The sequence below is a fragment of the Periplaneta americana genome, chromosome 8, assembly GCF_040183065.1.
Source record: "Periplaneta americana isolate PAMFEO1 chromosome 8, P.americana_PAMFEO1_priV1, whole genome shotgun sequence".
NCBI lineage: Eukaryota > Metazoa > Arthropoda > Insecta > Blattodea > Blattidae > Periplaneta > Periplaneta americana.
Genome location: NC_091124.1, coordinates 149,285,866 through 149,303,141, shown reverse-complemented (window position 1 = coordinate 149,303,141; position 17,276 = coordinate 149,285,866). Strand labels below are relative to the sequence as shown.

The following is a 17,276-nucleotide window of genomic DNA, read 5'->3' as shown; positions in this document are numbered from 1 at the left end:
CGTTTCCCAGGATTCCACAATGGGATGGTATCCATTGGAATACAATTCTTTTATTGAGTGATATTAATTGAGAGAGCATTTTAGTTATTTCTCCTGTTTGAGATGAAGGTGTGTGTTTAGAGACGATTGATAGAATAGCTGCTTTGGAGTCTGACAATATAACTGCATTCTTAAATTTATTGATGTGGCATAGAAGATTCCTGAGACTTTCACTTATTGCAATGATTTCACCATCAAAACTTGTTGTTCCATATCCAAGAGATCTATAAAGTGAGAAGAGACAGCACGTAACACCTGCACCGGCACCTTTTTCTCTGGAGATCAAGGATCCGTCAGTGTATAAATGAAGCCAGTTTTGTGGAGGGTACCTAATAATAATTGTCTCTAAAGACAATTGTTTCAGTATTTCAGTGTTTACTTCTGATTTCAGTATTTCTTCTGTTAAATTTAGATTATATACTATATTTAATAGAGTTAAAGGGTTTGGCTGCAGAACGGTATCTGTCGGATACTGGGGGGAGAGCCATTAATCCTTCCCATTGAAGGCTTTAAGGAACCAACCTGGACAAATACCCAATGTCCGATCCCTACCTTCCCGTGGTGCAGCTGTTAGTAAGCGTAATTTTACGAGCTGAACTAAAGGGAGGGGCTACTCATCAATTAGCACTAGTCAGCTTGATGAGTTAATGATTGAATTTGGTATAATTTTCCTCTATTTAATACCTAATTCCCTCTTTACCCTTTCCTATCCAGTCCTCTGACTGAACTCTTACTTTCTTCGACCCCGACGGCATTAGAGCATTCGAGGCCTAGGGGTTCATTTCCCTTTCCTTCCTCCTCTTTCTACTTTTCTGTTCCTAGTGCTGACCTGCTATGGCACTAAAATCGTCCTCCGGTGGCTTAATGAGGGAAAGCTGGTGATCACCACGATCTCCCAGCTAGGTCCAATGGACCCGTCGACCAACAGCAGGTGTGGTCCTCCAGACATTCTGGGGGTTGTGTGTGAATGAAGTAGCCACCAAAACGTTAAAATATGGTGTTCACTTAAATCGGCTACAACTTGCCATTTAACCACTCCAATATGAAATGAGTACCATTAAGGTAAAATTATCCGGAGGTAAAATAGTCCCCCAATCGGATCTCCGGGCGGGGACTACTTTAAGGGTATATGTACGTGAACGACCACAAATATTATCAGAAAATGCGGGCTCTAAATTTCTAAAATTTTATAAGAAAATGAACTCATAATTTAAAAAAAAATACAAGGTACTACAACAAGACTTATTAGAACTTAAATATCTGATAAAAGTATAAAAAAGGTTACTAATAATGTTTTTCAAACCAGTTTTATCAGAGTATGAAAAAAAAATTCTGAAGTTACATCATTTGGTAACCATAACATTGTTATGGTCTCTTTGACATCTTTAATATTTTTTCTGCATGTAATAAACACTTATTTCTGAAAAGTAGACTACTCTCAGACATGTAGAATTGTTTATTTTAATACAATTAATTCTTTATTTGTTCTATATAAAATATATTAAAATTTACATAATGTTTTGTGACCTAATTTTTCTATTTTCAAAGAAATGGGCATTATTGTAGTCTACCTTTTGCATAAATGCATGTTACATCTGTGTACAAAATTTCAGAATTCTATCTCTAACGGTTGTGGAGTTATGAAATATGTGTGAAAATTTTCAAATTTTGGAAAATTTAATTTGAAGTAAAAAGTAAATTCTTAAAAATATTATTAGTAACCTTTATATATCGTTATCAGATATTTGAGTTCTAAGAAGTCTTGTTGTGGTACCTTGTATTTTTTGTCCAATTGTGGGTTCATTTCCTTATAAAATTTTAGGGATTTAGAACCTGTATTTTCTGAGAATATGTGTGGTCGTTCACGTACTTAGAAATGTTTTTAATGAACAGAACTAGACTCTTGCGGAAGTTTCTAAATAGTCTTAAATGACCAATTCGTTATTTTTTTCTCCTCTCTCTCTCTCTCTCTCTCTCTCTCTCTCTCTCTCTCTCTCTCTCTCCTTCCTTTTTTTCTCTTTTTTTTATTATCTTGATATATTACTTAATCATTTGTGTTTGCATGCCATTTAGTACGACTTTGCTAATCAACATTTTATGTCTTGTAACCCACATGTATTCTCCTATTAGTATATTAACTGTATAGTATATCTGAAGTGAATTAATCGTCGAATTTATCTCGAGCATTTTAGGTCTTATAAATTGTGTGTGTGCGTGCGTGTGTGTGTTTTTTTCCCCCATATGTTATGTAACTGATTTTGATTATGTGTAATTTTCTACTTTATTTTATATATTATGTAACCGATCTTGACTATTTGTAATTTTATATTATGTAATTGATCTTGTCTATTGTAATTTTCTACTATATTTTATGTAATTTCTAAGGTATTTTCTTTTGTGTTGTTTTGTAATCTAATTTTGTATTTCATGTATATTATTGTAACCTGGTTGAGTGGAAGAGAAGGCCTCATGGCCTTAACTCTGCCAGGCAAAATAAACCTACTACTACTACTGCTACTGCTACTGCTATTGCTACTGCTACTGCTACTACTACTACTACTACTACTACATATACCCTTAATGGTACAGAATCAACTAAACATCTTACAGTGGAATGCTGGTGGAATAACATCAGCCAAGAAGACTGAACTAGCCAATATACACTCCGTTAATAGTATACACACATTTGTTTAATAGACTTTAATTGCAGTGACTTAAATTACATGCACAAGACCGCGCTTAATCAGTCCGCATAGAAGAATACTGCAACAATAAGTCCATAGAGCCCTAATACTTCTGCGAAGATAAGGATGAGGATCATCCCTATGAAGAGTCTAGGCTGTTGGGCATTCCCGCGCACTCCACTGTCACCAACGATGCCGATAGCAGCCAGTCCACTTAAACCCACAGCCAGTCCGCCCCCGAAGTGAAGGAAACCTCTGCAATTAGAGAAATGAACATCAGTAAAGTTCATTGTTCTTTGAATATGCATGTCAGTAGCGTATAAAATGTTATGTTTTATTTAACGACCCTCGCAACTGCAGAAGTTATATCAGCGTCGCCGGATGTGCCGGAATTTTGTCCCGCAGGAGTTCTTTTACATGCCAGTAAATCTACTGACATGAGCCTGTCACATTTAAGCACACTTAAATGCCATCGACCTGGCCCGGGATCGAACCCGCAACCTTGGGCATAGAAGGCCAGCGCTATACTAACTTGCCAACCAGGTCGACTCAGTAGCGTATAATAAGATAGAGATAGAGATAGTTTATTTTGCAAAAACATGTGGAACATGTATGGCATCGTCATATACAATCTATACTAATAATAAATCTGTAGCCGAAATTTTTCTGGTAACTTTCGATTTTCCAAAAATAATTGGTCCTAACATATTTTATAATTAACCACCCCGAAACCGAAAATAGCTTTTTTGAAATTTTTGTTTCTATGCCTGTCTGTCTGTCTGTCTATTTGTTACCTTTTCACGCGATAATGGCTGAACGGGTTTCGATGAAAATTGGAATATAAATTAAGTTCGTTGTAACTTACATTTTAGGCTATATGGCATTCAAAATACATTATTTAAAAGGGGAGTTATAAGGTGGCCTGAATTAAATAAATCGAAATATCTCGTTTATTATTGATTTTTATGAAAAATGTTACATAACAAAAGTTTCTTTAAAAATAATTTTCGATAAGGTTTATTCCTTGAAACATTTTGATAGGACTGATATTTAATGAGATAAATGAGTTTTAAAATTAAAATAACTGCCATCTAAGGCCGTGTAATGAATTAAAAAACAAATGACTTCGTCTGTAAGGGGCCTTGGACAACAACAATCGAAACTATGAAAGATAGCCAAAGAGAATGTTTCTGTGTTTGTATGAAGTAATATCGGAAGCTAAATTAACCGATTTGTATAATTAATTATTATTTCACCATTGGAAAGTGTAGTTTCTCTAGGTGGACATAATGCTATAATGTTATTACAGTAACTTCTGATATAATATAATATAATATAATATAATATAATATAATATAATATAATATAATATAATATAATATGTAATATTATATAATATAATTTAGGTTATTTGAAGGGTTCACAACCATAGTGGGCCACGCGCCATTTACTGAATACGTAGAAAATAAGGGTTAAAATTAAGTTATTACCATAATTCAATGGAAACCTATAACAAGTAAAATAAAATATACACATTAAATCTAAATGATGTCAATCTTCATTAAACTATGGTTGCATGCAATAAAAATTAAGAAACAGGTTAAAGGAATTGTCATTGCACAAATGAGTGTCTCTGGACCAAAATGATCGCATTTTAATTATTTGGATAGAATTTAAATTAAGTAACATATTAAACGATTTATCCTTCTATCAAACACGAATGTTCCCTGGATCAAACGTCCTATTTTAATTATGTAATTACTTTATATTTATTTCTAACGGGTGCAGCGGAGCGCACGGTTACGGCTAGTTTAAAATACATGATGTCATACAATGGAAACAAATTAAGATACATCATACTCATCGACATCATAATATAGTCCTAATTCGTGTCCTAAACACTCGGAATTAAAGATTCCTTATATCAACAGATAGACTATTATAGTACATTATGCAACGAGCCTATAATAATAGTAATTAAGAAGCGAGTATGGATGTTTATGAAACAAGCGCAAGCGAGTTTCATAATTTTCATACGAGCTTCTTAATTACCATTATAGGCGAGTTTCATACGACTTTTTATGCTCGACCATATTTCTAACTTGAAATTATTCAGATGTATACATTTTATTTGTATCTGACAAGATCGGAAGTGACCTTGTTCTAGGTCGTGAATTGTGAGATGTGCGCAGACGCGAAAGTATTGATTTTTTCCGAGGAACAATAATGTCATTGACCTTGTGTAATCCCGTTAAACTTGGTATAACCTTGATTATTGAATTCGACATGGAAAAACGAGATGACAAATTGAATTTATTTGAATATTATTTACAATTAACGCTAATTATTATAGTAAGAGAACATAACCTTCTGCGACAGTATTGGATTTTCAGCCTCCGTGACTTTTCGCTAATTCTCTTTCGATAGCATATCTGAGAATAATCGATACTTGCGGTTTTATAACGGTACAAAGCTGACTTGTTATTGGCTGAACACCTGTAAGCTGAGTTGTCATTGGCTGAAAACACCTGTACTTTAATGAGTAGGTGTACTTTAATGATATGCATTAAAGGACTGCTACCAGGTGTATAATTACTACATTTCGGCATGGTCGAGCATAAAATAATTTAAAAGCAAAGAATAGAAAACTGTTGTGAGTAATACTGTATTTACATTTATCAATATATAAATTTGTATTATTTCTCATAGAATATTTATGAACAGAAGTACATGCTATGTAATTATTAATGTTATTCCGAATGTAAAGGAGACAGGCCAGTACATACTTAGACGGCAATGAACTGATCTTAAAGCTTTCTTTTGTAATATGAAAAGAGCTTGAGCAGAAGTATGGTGACCGCAAAGAATAATACCATGATTTAAATGACTTTGTATATGGCTATGAAATATTGTAAACAATACCTTGTTAGGTAAATTATTCCTTAACAACCTTAACATATATAGGCCTTTACTTATTTTTTAGCAACATAGTCAACATGAGTTTTCCATCCCATTCCAGGCTCAAGAAAGATGTCCTGAAACCTAACAGGAGTATTACTAACAGTAGTAAGACGATTAATAATAAGATAGATTGATTGTTATACTCGGACTTTTGATATTATGTAATATATATTTTAATGTGGGTGAGGTAAAAACGAAAAGGGTTTCGTAGCCAACTAATAAAAACAGCTCGTAAAGTTTATACTCACATAGAAGAATAACACTAATTGACAAAAGAAAAACACTATGAATTCTAACGACAGAAATTAATAGTGAGATTCAACAAGGGTGTCCCTTTTCACCAATACTTTTATCTTTAGTTAGTCGAATTCATCAGAAAATGGCTCATTGTTGTAAATAAAAACTGTATAATTAATAAAATAAATTTAAATTGCATTTTATTTACCGACGACTTTAACGTAATTATTGCAGATTCAAAAGACGACCTTCAAATGGCTACATACAAGGTGTGGCAAATAACAGAGGATTTTTAGCCTTAACATATTCATTCATTCATTCATTCATAGTGTTCTGCCCAAAGGCCGATCTTTCATTGCAAACCCAGCATTCTCCAGTCTTTCCTATTTTTTGATTTCCTCTTTGTCTCTTCATATGACCCATAACATAACTTATATGTGTAAATAAAACCTAAATTATACTTGTTATTGCTTTCAAGTCCTACAAGATCCAAAGGGGTCAGCATGCTGGGCTCTTACGCAGAGGGCCCGGGTTCGATTCCCGGTCGGGTTGAATTTCCTGGTTGAGGTTTTTCAGGGTTTTCCCTCAACCGTAAGGCAAATTCCAGGAAATTCGGGCCACAACATCCCTGAATATCACCGGCCCCATTCATCACCGAAATCATATTCATAACAAATCAGTAATACATATACAATCGCCATCTAGTTCACAACAATAGAACCAGTCTCAACAATAGTACACAGGCCTTCGGATTTCACCTAAAAGATTAACTCGCGATATGACCAAAGATGTTAAAGCGGGTATAAATAACAGCGAGTGAAAAAAAAAAAAAGATCCAAAATAGCTGTAGATAATAAAATCATTGAATAAGTTAATTTCACTACCTTTGATGCAATATATCTCACCTAAAATATATTATGGAAAATAGGCTTATGAAATATCAATGAATGTGTGAAACAGTGACGAGGAATTTAAATAAAGGGACAAGAAAACAAAATCAGATGAAGTTTTAAAATGATGATCATCTCTGTATTTATGTATGTTTCAAAGACGTGATCTTAACACAAAGGAAAGGGGAATTTAAATACAGAAATAAAAGATCGCAGAAGAAACTGAAAATAACACATTAATCCTATGATAGAAAATGGAATTCTATACATGAGCCGTTCAGAGCAGAAGTGATGTAAGTCAAAAATGGATAATGAGGGTAAAAGTAAACATTCTGTAAAATACAGCGCAAGGTATCAATAATATTCAATTTCTTTAAACTATTAGTAGCCAGTGGATAGCAATAAGGCCATATTAATTGCTACTTTGCGCTGTACTTTACAGGATTTTTACTGTAAACCTCATTACCCAATTTTGACTTACACCACTTTTGCTCTGAGCGGCTCACAAACTGTTAAACTATGATGGTGGGATCAGTGCTAGACAGTAGGGACGGAACGGACCAAGTGACCCATATAACGATGATAGTGAACGGAATTACATTTTTTTATCGGAAGATAAGTTATAATTCTTCCGACTTCAAAATTTTGCTGGTACAGAATCTCATTTACCACTTATGTAAGAAGCAAAATTAAAATAACGTCATATGCAGACCCATTGATTTTCACTAGAAATATTTCATGTCCACCGTCCCTGGTTCCTGAGAATATAGATTATGAACATTTTTCAAATAAAAAATTCGAGACGAAACCGGGATTCGATCCCGGTCATCTTGTTTGAAAGGCCAAAAGTGTGACCACTCTTAAGTTTCATGCCTAGTATAAGGTGTATGTGGTACTGTTCCCTTCTATCATAGACTTCTGGAATGCAGGCAGATTCCCCATCCCATTGTAACCTGCCCGAATTCATGCGGTATTAATGGTACCTGCATGCGTCAGTTTCGACAGGAAGTTTTCACTAAGTGCACGCATTTTAACGCAGCATGGCCACTAAAAGAAGTGAGTGACGCTTTAGAAGCCATTAGAATTACGAATATTTCTATGAAGCTAGAGGAGGGAGTATGAAGCTAGGAGAGGGAGCAGTGAAATTGCAACTGAAATAATGAACATAGAATTTAATTTAGAAAGTGTATATTGGGCAAGTAGGAGACAACAGAGTAAAATGACTGATTACTTCACTCCTCAGTAAATAAGTTCGGTGAGTAATGAACAAACTGTTTTAATACAGAATACTGTATTTATAATTGTACATGTATTTTATTGTGTTCATGGTATGCTTAAAAGTGAATACATAAATCTAAAATAAGCCTAATTATGTTTATTATTTTTCATTTTCCACCTCACTAGACTGATAATATGAATCTCGGTTACTACGACACTCGTTTATAACAACATAATTTTCAAGGTCCCTTGGATGTCGTTATAACCAAGTTCTACTGTATTTCAGATTTCATATTCGACTCTGTCCAAGCTGAATTTCCCATTGAAAAAAAAAACACAAGATGTTTTTATTTCTTTGCCTATTTGGTATCTGTTGAACTACATTGAGTTCTTCATTGACTTACTGCACCTATTTTGAAAGTGGGGCAACACGCAGGGTCACCGAGGACAGGAACCACACTTATCACAGTGGCACATTGTTAGTTATCTCTGGTTGGATGTCGTGACTTACTTGTACACGGTGTACCCGCTGATGTTCTTCTTGATGTCATTGGCGATGAGAGCCCGTAGATAGCCAGGATGCCCGCCATGATGATGGGGACGAGGGATTTCATGATGAGGTCGGGTCGCATTACAGAGATGGCTGCGACAGCTGTGCCGGCTTCGCGGTTCCAAACGCTGCTCCCAGAGCTAGAAAACATCGTACATTTGACAGATTCGTTGGCGTATTTCTTCGTTTCTATATCTAGTATTTTTCGTAGCCTATCCCTAGCTGGTTTAGCAATATATCCGTATTTTAATATAATACAGAGTGTAAGAGAACGTACTACATTTCTTCTCAGATACAATTTTTGTAATTACGTTGAACAAAAAAGTAGACCCACAATCTTTTGCGGCTTTCGAAATTTAAAAAAAATACATTTTGTGTTACAATTTTGATTGTGAATTTCATGACATTGTTTCTATTAGTCCTCCTTGAGGGGACGGACACGGGTACGGGCTTGGGACTTCCCTCGCACGTAGGCCGCTTGAGTGGGCCCATTGTACTACCCTAAATAGAATGATGTGCATGCCCCCGCTGCAAATTCCACTGCGTGCCGTCACCGAACTAGTAGTAGTAGTAGTAGTAGTAGTAGTAGTAGTAGTAGTAGTAGTAGTAGCAGCAGCAGCAGCAGCAGTAGTTTCCCTGGCAGAGTTAAGGCCATCAGGCCTTCTCTTCCACTCAACCAGGATCAAATCACATACACGAAAATACATACCGGTATACAAATATTAATTTAAAAATAATAATAAACCTAATTAAGTAAAATAGAGAGATTGAATACATATGCACAATCAGTATTAACTTTAAAATAACAATAATATATATATATATATATATATATATATATATATATATATATATATACAGTATAATAAAAAAGAGACTGAATATATAATCACAAAAAGGAAAATACATTCTAGTATACAAGTATTAACTTAAAAAAAAAGAATTAATACATATGAATATAATCTCACAACTACAGGAATAGTAGAATTATTAGTATGATCAGCACAGCACGTGGTACATTGAGACAATGACAATTACCTAGATATAAGTGTTAATGGAAAAATAAAGTAATGACTGTGTAAAATAATAATAATAATAATAATAATAATAATAACAATAATAATACTTACTTACTTACTGGCTTTTAAGGAACACGGAGGTTCATTGCCGCCCTCACATAAGCCCGCCATTGGTCCCTATCCTGAGCAAGATTAATCCAGTCTCTACCATAATATCCTACCTCCCTCAAATCCATTTTAATATTATCTTCCCATCTACGTCTCGGCCTCCCCAAAGGTCTTTTGCCCTCCGGCCTTCCAACTAACAATAAAAAAATAATAATAATAATAATAAATAAAATTATACCTAAAAAACTAGTTCTGTGCACTTAAAATATTTCTAAACAACCTAATTTTAAACAACTGAGGACTAAGACTACGTCTGATTTCCAGCGCCAGCGAATTCCATGAGCATTCGATACAGAATCCCTTTATCTTTCCGCATAGACATCACCGCGGTTCCTTAACCTCTGGTCCCACGAGCTACCATGGGCCCCAGCGGAATACATAGCACCACCACCACCAGCAACTAATGACCACATACCACAGGGTCCAAGTTCGGTGACATCCCGCAAGCTACTCTACATCGGAGTAAGCCCGAAATATGGGAAAGAAACGATGATAACAAAAGAGGAGAAGTGTAATTATCATGATGAAATGAGTTCGAGGTTTAACGCCGAAAGTTACTCTGCAAGTCAGTTGGTTCCATAATTGACCTTTCTAGAACATGTGAAAAAGACATCAATTGAGCGACTCAAGCAACTGAACCTATTAGATCTATGAATGGAGTCGCCTGCCGCATAGATTTATAAAAACAAGTACAAAAATATTACTCTACAAATAATAGTATAGTACATTATGCAACGAGCCTATAATGGTAGTAATTAAGACGCGAGGATGTTTATGAAACGAGCGCAAGCGAATTTCATAATTTTCATACGAGCGTCTTAATTACCATTATAGGCAAGTTCCATACGACATTTTATGCTCGACCATATTTCTAACTTGAAATTATTCATAAGTATTCATGTTATTATGTGAGTGCAATAGCCTACATCATACATTGTGAGATGTGCGCAGACGCGAAAGTATTATAGGCAAGTTTCATACGACTTTTTATGCTCGACCATATTTCTAACTTGAAATTATTCATAAGGATTCATGTTATTGTTATGTGAGTGAGTGCAATAGCCTACATCATAAATTGTGAGATGTGCACAGACGCGAAAGTATTGATTTTTTCCGGGAAACGAATGCCGACGACCTTGATATAATCTAAAGAGTAAGATAAACATTAGTCTTGATATAACCTTGAAATTGAATTCGACATTGAAAAACGAGATGACAAATTGAATTTATTTGAATATTATTTACAATTAACGCTAATTATTATAGTAACAGAACATGACCTTCTGCGACAGTATTGGATTTCCAGCCTCCGTGACGTTTCGATACTTGTCTTTCGATTGCATATCCGAGAATAACCGAAAACCTGAACTTTAATGAATAGGTGTACTTTAATGACATGCATTAAAGGACTGCTACCAGGTGTATGATTACTACATTTCGGCACGGTCGAGCATAAAAAATATAAGTTATCTGCTTACATATGGCACAGAAAGTTGGATATTAAAAAGCGGGTCCGAGTACAAATCCTGTTTGGGACAAGTTACCTAGTTTTGTTAAAACTGAGAAATTGCTTAAAAATGAAAGTGGTTGAAATGGGTAGTCTTCGTAGAATCATGCGAGTAGGTTTGTCAAGAATGCAGCATATTAGAAATAAGGAATTCAGAGAAGGGATGGATTTAAGAGAAAGGACCATAGATCTGTTGGAAAAGAGAAGTCTACAATGGTGTGGGCACGTACAGAGAATGGTGGATGGAAGATTGCCAAAGCAAGTTATAAATTGGTCACCAGCAGGCAGTAGAAGAGGAAGAGCCAGTATAATATGGCATAGAGGAAGTGCTAAAGCCTAGAGAGAATAGATTTAGAAGAGGGAAAATGACAAGACCGAAATTTGAAGGAAACGAATAAAAAGCAACCGCTGAAAAGGGGAACGCTTGTAAAAGAAGAAAAAGAAGATACCCAGATGACCAAGAACATCATGGCCAAAGAATCTCAAACATTGATTTGGACAGTCCCCTGTGCAACTGTGAATCAATTTATGATCGCTAAAGCCAACTTATATGACAGCGATAGTTAAACATTCACAGCATTAGAATAATTAGTAAAATCAATTATAGCCACTGCCCTCAAACATGCCGATTACAACACCTTTGAAGAAGTGCATGGTCTCTCCGTCACTGGCAGTACACGGCGCATAGATATAATAGCTTTCAAGGAATCTACAAGATCTGGATACATAATTGATCCCACTGTGCGTTTCGAAACGGATGAGAAACAGCCAGCAGAAGTGGATAATGAAAAAAAGAATATCTGCAATCCTACCATTCCCCATTACCTCAAAAAATACCAGCTAAAAGAGCTTGAAGTAATCGGAGCAAGAAGGTACCGCTACTCTCTTCATGAAAGATGTGTTTAAGAGGCTTGGAATACCTACATCTATTATTCCGATTGTAACCTTAGCTGCATTGAAAGGGTCAATTGCTCTCCTGAAGAATCACCTATATTCGAAATCAGACTAAGTTCAGTAGCATTCTTTACTTTTTTGTAACACTTACCTTTCTAAAAATAGGTATATTTTCACTAATCAAAAAAAAATATTTGCAGGAAATTATTTGTAGGAATTTCATTGTTAAAACAAAATCAATGGTTTTTTTATGAACTTGTTAAAATCTCTATGGTTAAGTACTCTTTGTCCCTTGTGGTAGCTCACGAATGGTGAGAAGATATATAAATTAGAAATTAGAATAATAATAATAATAATAATAATAATAATAATAATAATATAATATTAATAATAATGCTCCTGATATAGGACTACAGGTAAGATTTGTTGGCCATTTCTCGACTACATTGAATTTCAGCTCTGAATCATTGCATTTGAAAACGTCGTTAATTTAAGTACATAAATACTACTACTGCTAAAATACATTAAAGTTGATATGTTACAGTTGTATGAACACTAATAAATACATTAAGATTGTTAAAGATATTAGTTATAGTCAGATATGTTTCGGAGATGCTTCTCCATCTTCAGTGACTATTTACCACGACGGGTGGTTCAATTGATCGAACCGTGTTGTTGCTTGGCTTAAAGGAGACTAACCAGCTGAACCACCCGTCGTGGTAAATAGTCACTGAAGATGGAGAAGCATCTCCGAAACATGTCTGACTATAACTAATATCTTTAACAATCTTATTGTATTTATTAGTGTTCATACAACCGTAACATATCACCTTTAATGTATTTTATCAAATCTATGAACACTGTATTATTGACCTAACATGTGTGTTTTAGCTTTAAATACTACTACTGCTATTATTACTACAATTTCCGGGGATTTTCTGTTTTCGTCTCTTGCACTAAAAAGTGCAACTTACTTTATTGGTGAAATATGAATGCAAATTATTGAGTACAAAATCTTAAATTATAAATTAAAATCGTATATTTATAAATGTAAAATGATAACTTACAATTTGAATACTTAAAACTAAAAACTATGGCAAAAAACTGCGCCCATAACTCCAAAAAATAATGCATAAACTGGATTAGAATTCACCGGAGCGTTGTCTTTTATCTGAAACATGGTACCATCTGTCTTGCAGGCGAGGTAAATAAAACGGAAAATAAGCCTGTCTTCTACTCACAACATCTGAATATGCACAGCCAGTTAATTGTGTGGTACTGCAGTTTAGATAAAACAAATTGGTGAATTACTGTAACTTGTTCTGAACTTTATTGACATATTATACATGACTTTATATGTAGAGATAACGTAACTACATTCCATCGTAAATGATCGAGCATATTATGCAATTATCTACATTATTGAGTTGCTGTCATGCGTACCAACTTATGAAATGCAGTTGTAACATTTTCGAAGTGTTACCACAGTTTAGTATATACAGTCACGAAGCTTGAGTTGTGAGGGTGCTAGGAACAATAGACTGTGCCGGTACTATTTCGCATTTTCTGTAATGAGGCGATATTAGCGATCCTAGTGGTTAGCAACAATCTATGGATGCATATTTACTAGGTATTGAGCTTCGTGACTGTACATACTAGACTGTGGTGTTACTCTTATATTGTTGACTGTTTTCTTTTGTCGAGAGGTTTTATTTGCATTTTATATTATTCTTGCTCAAACTTGAAAACATTAAATATTAACGAAGTGGCCTAGATATAATTTTTTATTCTTAAACATTGTTTTGCCTTGAAGATTCATGTTACTTTTCTGAGTTCATTCATTTAGTGTTCTGTCCAAGGATAGGTCTTTCGCTGCAAACCCAGTTTTCTGCAATCTTTCCTATTTTTTGCCTTCCTCTTTGTTTTCTCGTATGATCCATATATCTTAATGTCGTCTATGATCCGATATCTTCTTTTACCCCGAACTCTTCTCCCGTTCACCATTTCTTCTCAGCCAGTGACCCAACCAATATTCCTTATTCTCTTACTGATCAGTTTCAGCGTCATTCTTTCTTCACCCACTTAAAATTAAAATATTATATATTCAATTCAGTGGTTTCGGAAACGTTTTTGTTAATGAAATATAAGTAGGCCTTACTTACTTACTCACTTACTTAATGGCTTTTAAAGAACCCGGAAGTTCATTGCCGCCCTCACATAAGCCCGCCATTGATCCCTATCCTGAGCAAGATTAATCCAGTCTCTACCATCATATCCCACCTCCCTCACATCCATTTTAATATTATCTTCCCATCTACGTCTCGGCCTCCCCAAAGATCTTTTTCCCGCCGGCCTCCCAACTAACACTCTATATACATTTCTGGATTCGCCCATACGTGCTACATGCCCTGCCCATCTCAAACGTCTGGATTTAATGCTCCTAATTATGTCAGGTAAAGAATACAATGAGTGCATCTCTGCGTTGTGTAACTTTCTCAATTCTCCTGTAATTTCATCCCTCTTAGCCCCAAATATTTTCCTAAGAACCTCATTCTCAAACACACTTAATCTCTGTTCCTCTCTCAAAGTGAGAGTCCAAGCTTCACAACTATATAGAACAACCGGTAAAATAACTGTTTTATAAATTCTAACTCAGATTTTTTGACAGCAGACTAGATGACAAAAGCTTCTCAACCGAATAATAACAGGCATTTCTCATATTTATTCTGCGTTTAATTTCCTCCTGAGTGTAATTTATATTTGTTACTGTTGCTCTAAGATATTTGAATTTTTCCACCTCTTCGAAGGATAAATCTCCAATTTTTATATTTCCATTTCGTACAATATTCTGGTCACGAGACATAATCATATACTTAGTTTTTTCGGGATTTACTTCCAACTCTATCGCTTTACTTGCTTCAAGTAGAATTATCGTGTTTTCCCTAATGGTTTGTGGATTTTCTCCTAACATATTCACATCATCCGCATAGACAAGAAGCTGATGTAACCCGTTCAATTCCAAACCCTCAGTGTTATTCTGAAATTTCCTAATGGCATATTCTAGAGCAAAGTTAAAAAGTAGAGCTGACAATACATCTCCCTGCTTTAGCCCGCAGTGAATTGGAAAAGCATCAGATAGAAACTGGCCTATACGGACTCTGCTGTAAGTTTCACTAAGACACATTTTAATTAATTGAACTAGTTTCTTAGGAATACCAAATCCAATAAGAATATCATATAAAATTTCTCTCTTAACCGAGTCATACGCCTTTTTGAAATCTATGAATAACTGATGTACTGTACCCTTATACTCCCATTTTTTCTCCAATATCTGTCGAATACAAAAAATCTGATCAATAGTCGATCTATTACGCCTAAAACCACACTGATGATCCCCAATAATTTCATCTACATATGGAGTTAATCTTCTCAAAAGGATATTCGACAAAATTTTATACGATGTCAACAAAAGTGATAATCCTCGAAAGTTACTACAGTTAGTCTTGTCCCCCTATAAGTAGGCCTATTGGTGTTAATTCTTAACGAGATGTTTCTCTTAAAGTAAGTTTTTCATTCAGTCCGACACGACATTCATTTTCTGTGAATGTAGTTTTTAGAAATGTAGGCATAATGATATGGTCTGTAATTTCTGCTTTTTGAAGAAAGTAATGAAGTAATTTCTAAAATTAGATCTAAAATATTTTTTTCTGAATTTCCTATCTCCCTGTAGTGATTTTAAGACTTGGAGGAATTTTGAGCCAAATAAGCAAATGAAAGGCTCGTGTGAGTTCAATTCTGTATACTGCCTGTCTTAGGAGTTAAGTGTTCGATGGCAAGGTTAGAAAGCAGGTTTTTTGGCGGAATATTCCAGGTAATCTATTACTGAAATGCTGTTTAAGATAATTATGTGTATTACATAATCTGTAACAAATGTAAATGATACTCGGGAGGAAATTAAACACACAATAAATATGGGAAATGCCTGTTATTATTCGGTTGAGAAACTTTTATCATCCAGTCTGCTGTCAAAAAATCTGAAAGTCAGAATTTATGAAACAGTTATATTATCGGCTGTTCTGTATAGTTGTGAAACTTGGACTCTCACTCTGAGAGAGGAACATAGGTTAAGGGTGTTTGAGAATAAGGTGCTTAGGAAAATATTTGGGCCTATGCGACATGAAGTTACAGGAGAATGGAGAAAGTTACACAACGCAGAGCTGCACGCATTGTATTCTTCACCTGACATAATTAGGAACATTAAATCCAGACGTTTGAGATGGGCAGAGCATGTAGCACGTATGGGCGAATCCAGAAATGCATATAGAGTGTTAGTTGGGAGACCGGATAGAAAAAGGCCTTTAGGGAGACCGAGACGTAGATGGGAAGATAATATTAAAATGGATTTGAGGGAGGTGGGATATGATGATAGAGACTGGATTAATCTTGCACTGGATAGGGACCGATAGCGGGCTTATGTGAGGGCGGCAATGAACCTTCGGGTTCCTTAAAAGCCATTTGTAAGTATTATTATTATTATTATTATTATTATTATTATTATTATTATTATTATTATAATACTCTGTCTACATAGGCCTAAATTATTTCCATCGGAAACAGGGTTTGCAAAATCGATTATCGAAAAATCGTATCTTTTTTTTTTTTTTTCCTTGTGCTGTCTCTATTTAACTTGAAAACTAGTGTACAGTATATAGGCTATGCGTTACCTTTTTTTGAAGATTGTTATTAATTAATTTTCTTCAATATAACCTATTTATATTTCAATTTGTATAATTTTTTTTTTTTTTGTAAAAGGCAAGAGTCCAAGAGTGTTAGTTGGAAGGCCGGAGGAAAAAAGACCTTTAGGGAGGCCGAGACGTAGATGGGAAGATAATATTAAAATGATTTTGAGGGAGGTGGGATATGATGATAGAGAATGGATTAATCTTGCTCAGGATAGGGACCAATGGCGGGCTTATGTGAGGGCGGCAATGAACCTCCGGGTTCCTTAAAAGCCAGTAAGTAAATAAGTATGGGTCCAAGAGACCTGGTACTTTTAACTAAATGTCTTAAATCTAAAAACAAAAAAAAAAAAATCAAGATTGTGTTGTT

General features: G+C 34.9%; 1 pseudogene; it reads right to left on the bottom strand.

Annotated features, from left to right (window-relative positions):
* Positions 1–2,553: 2,553 nt before the first annotated feature.
* On the bottom strand, positions 2,554–8,734 carry LOC138705146 (V-type proton ATPase 16 kDa proteolipid subunit c-like; annotated as a pseudogene).
* Positions 8,735–17,276: the final 8,542 nt, after the last annotated feature.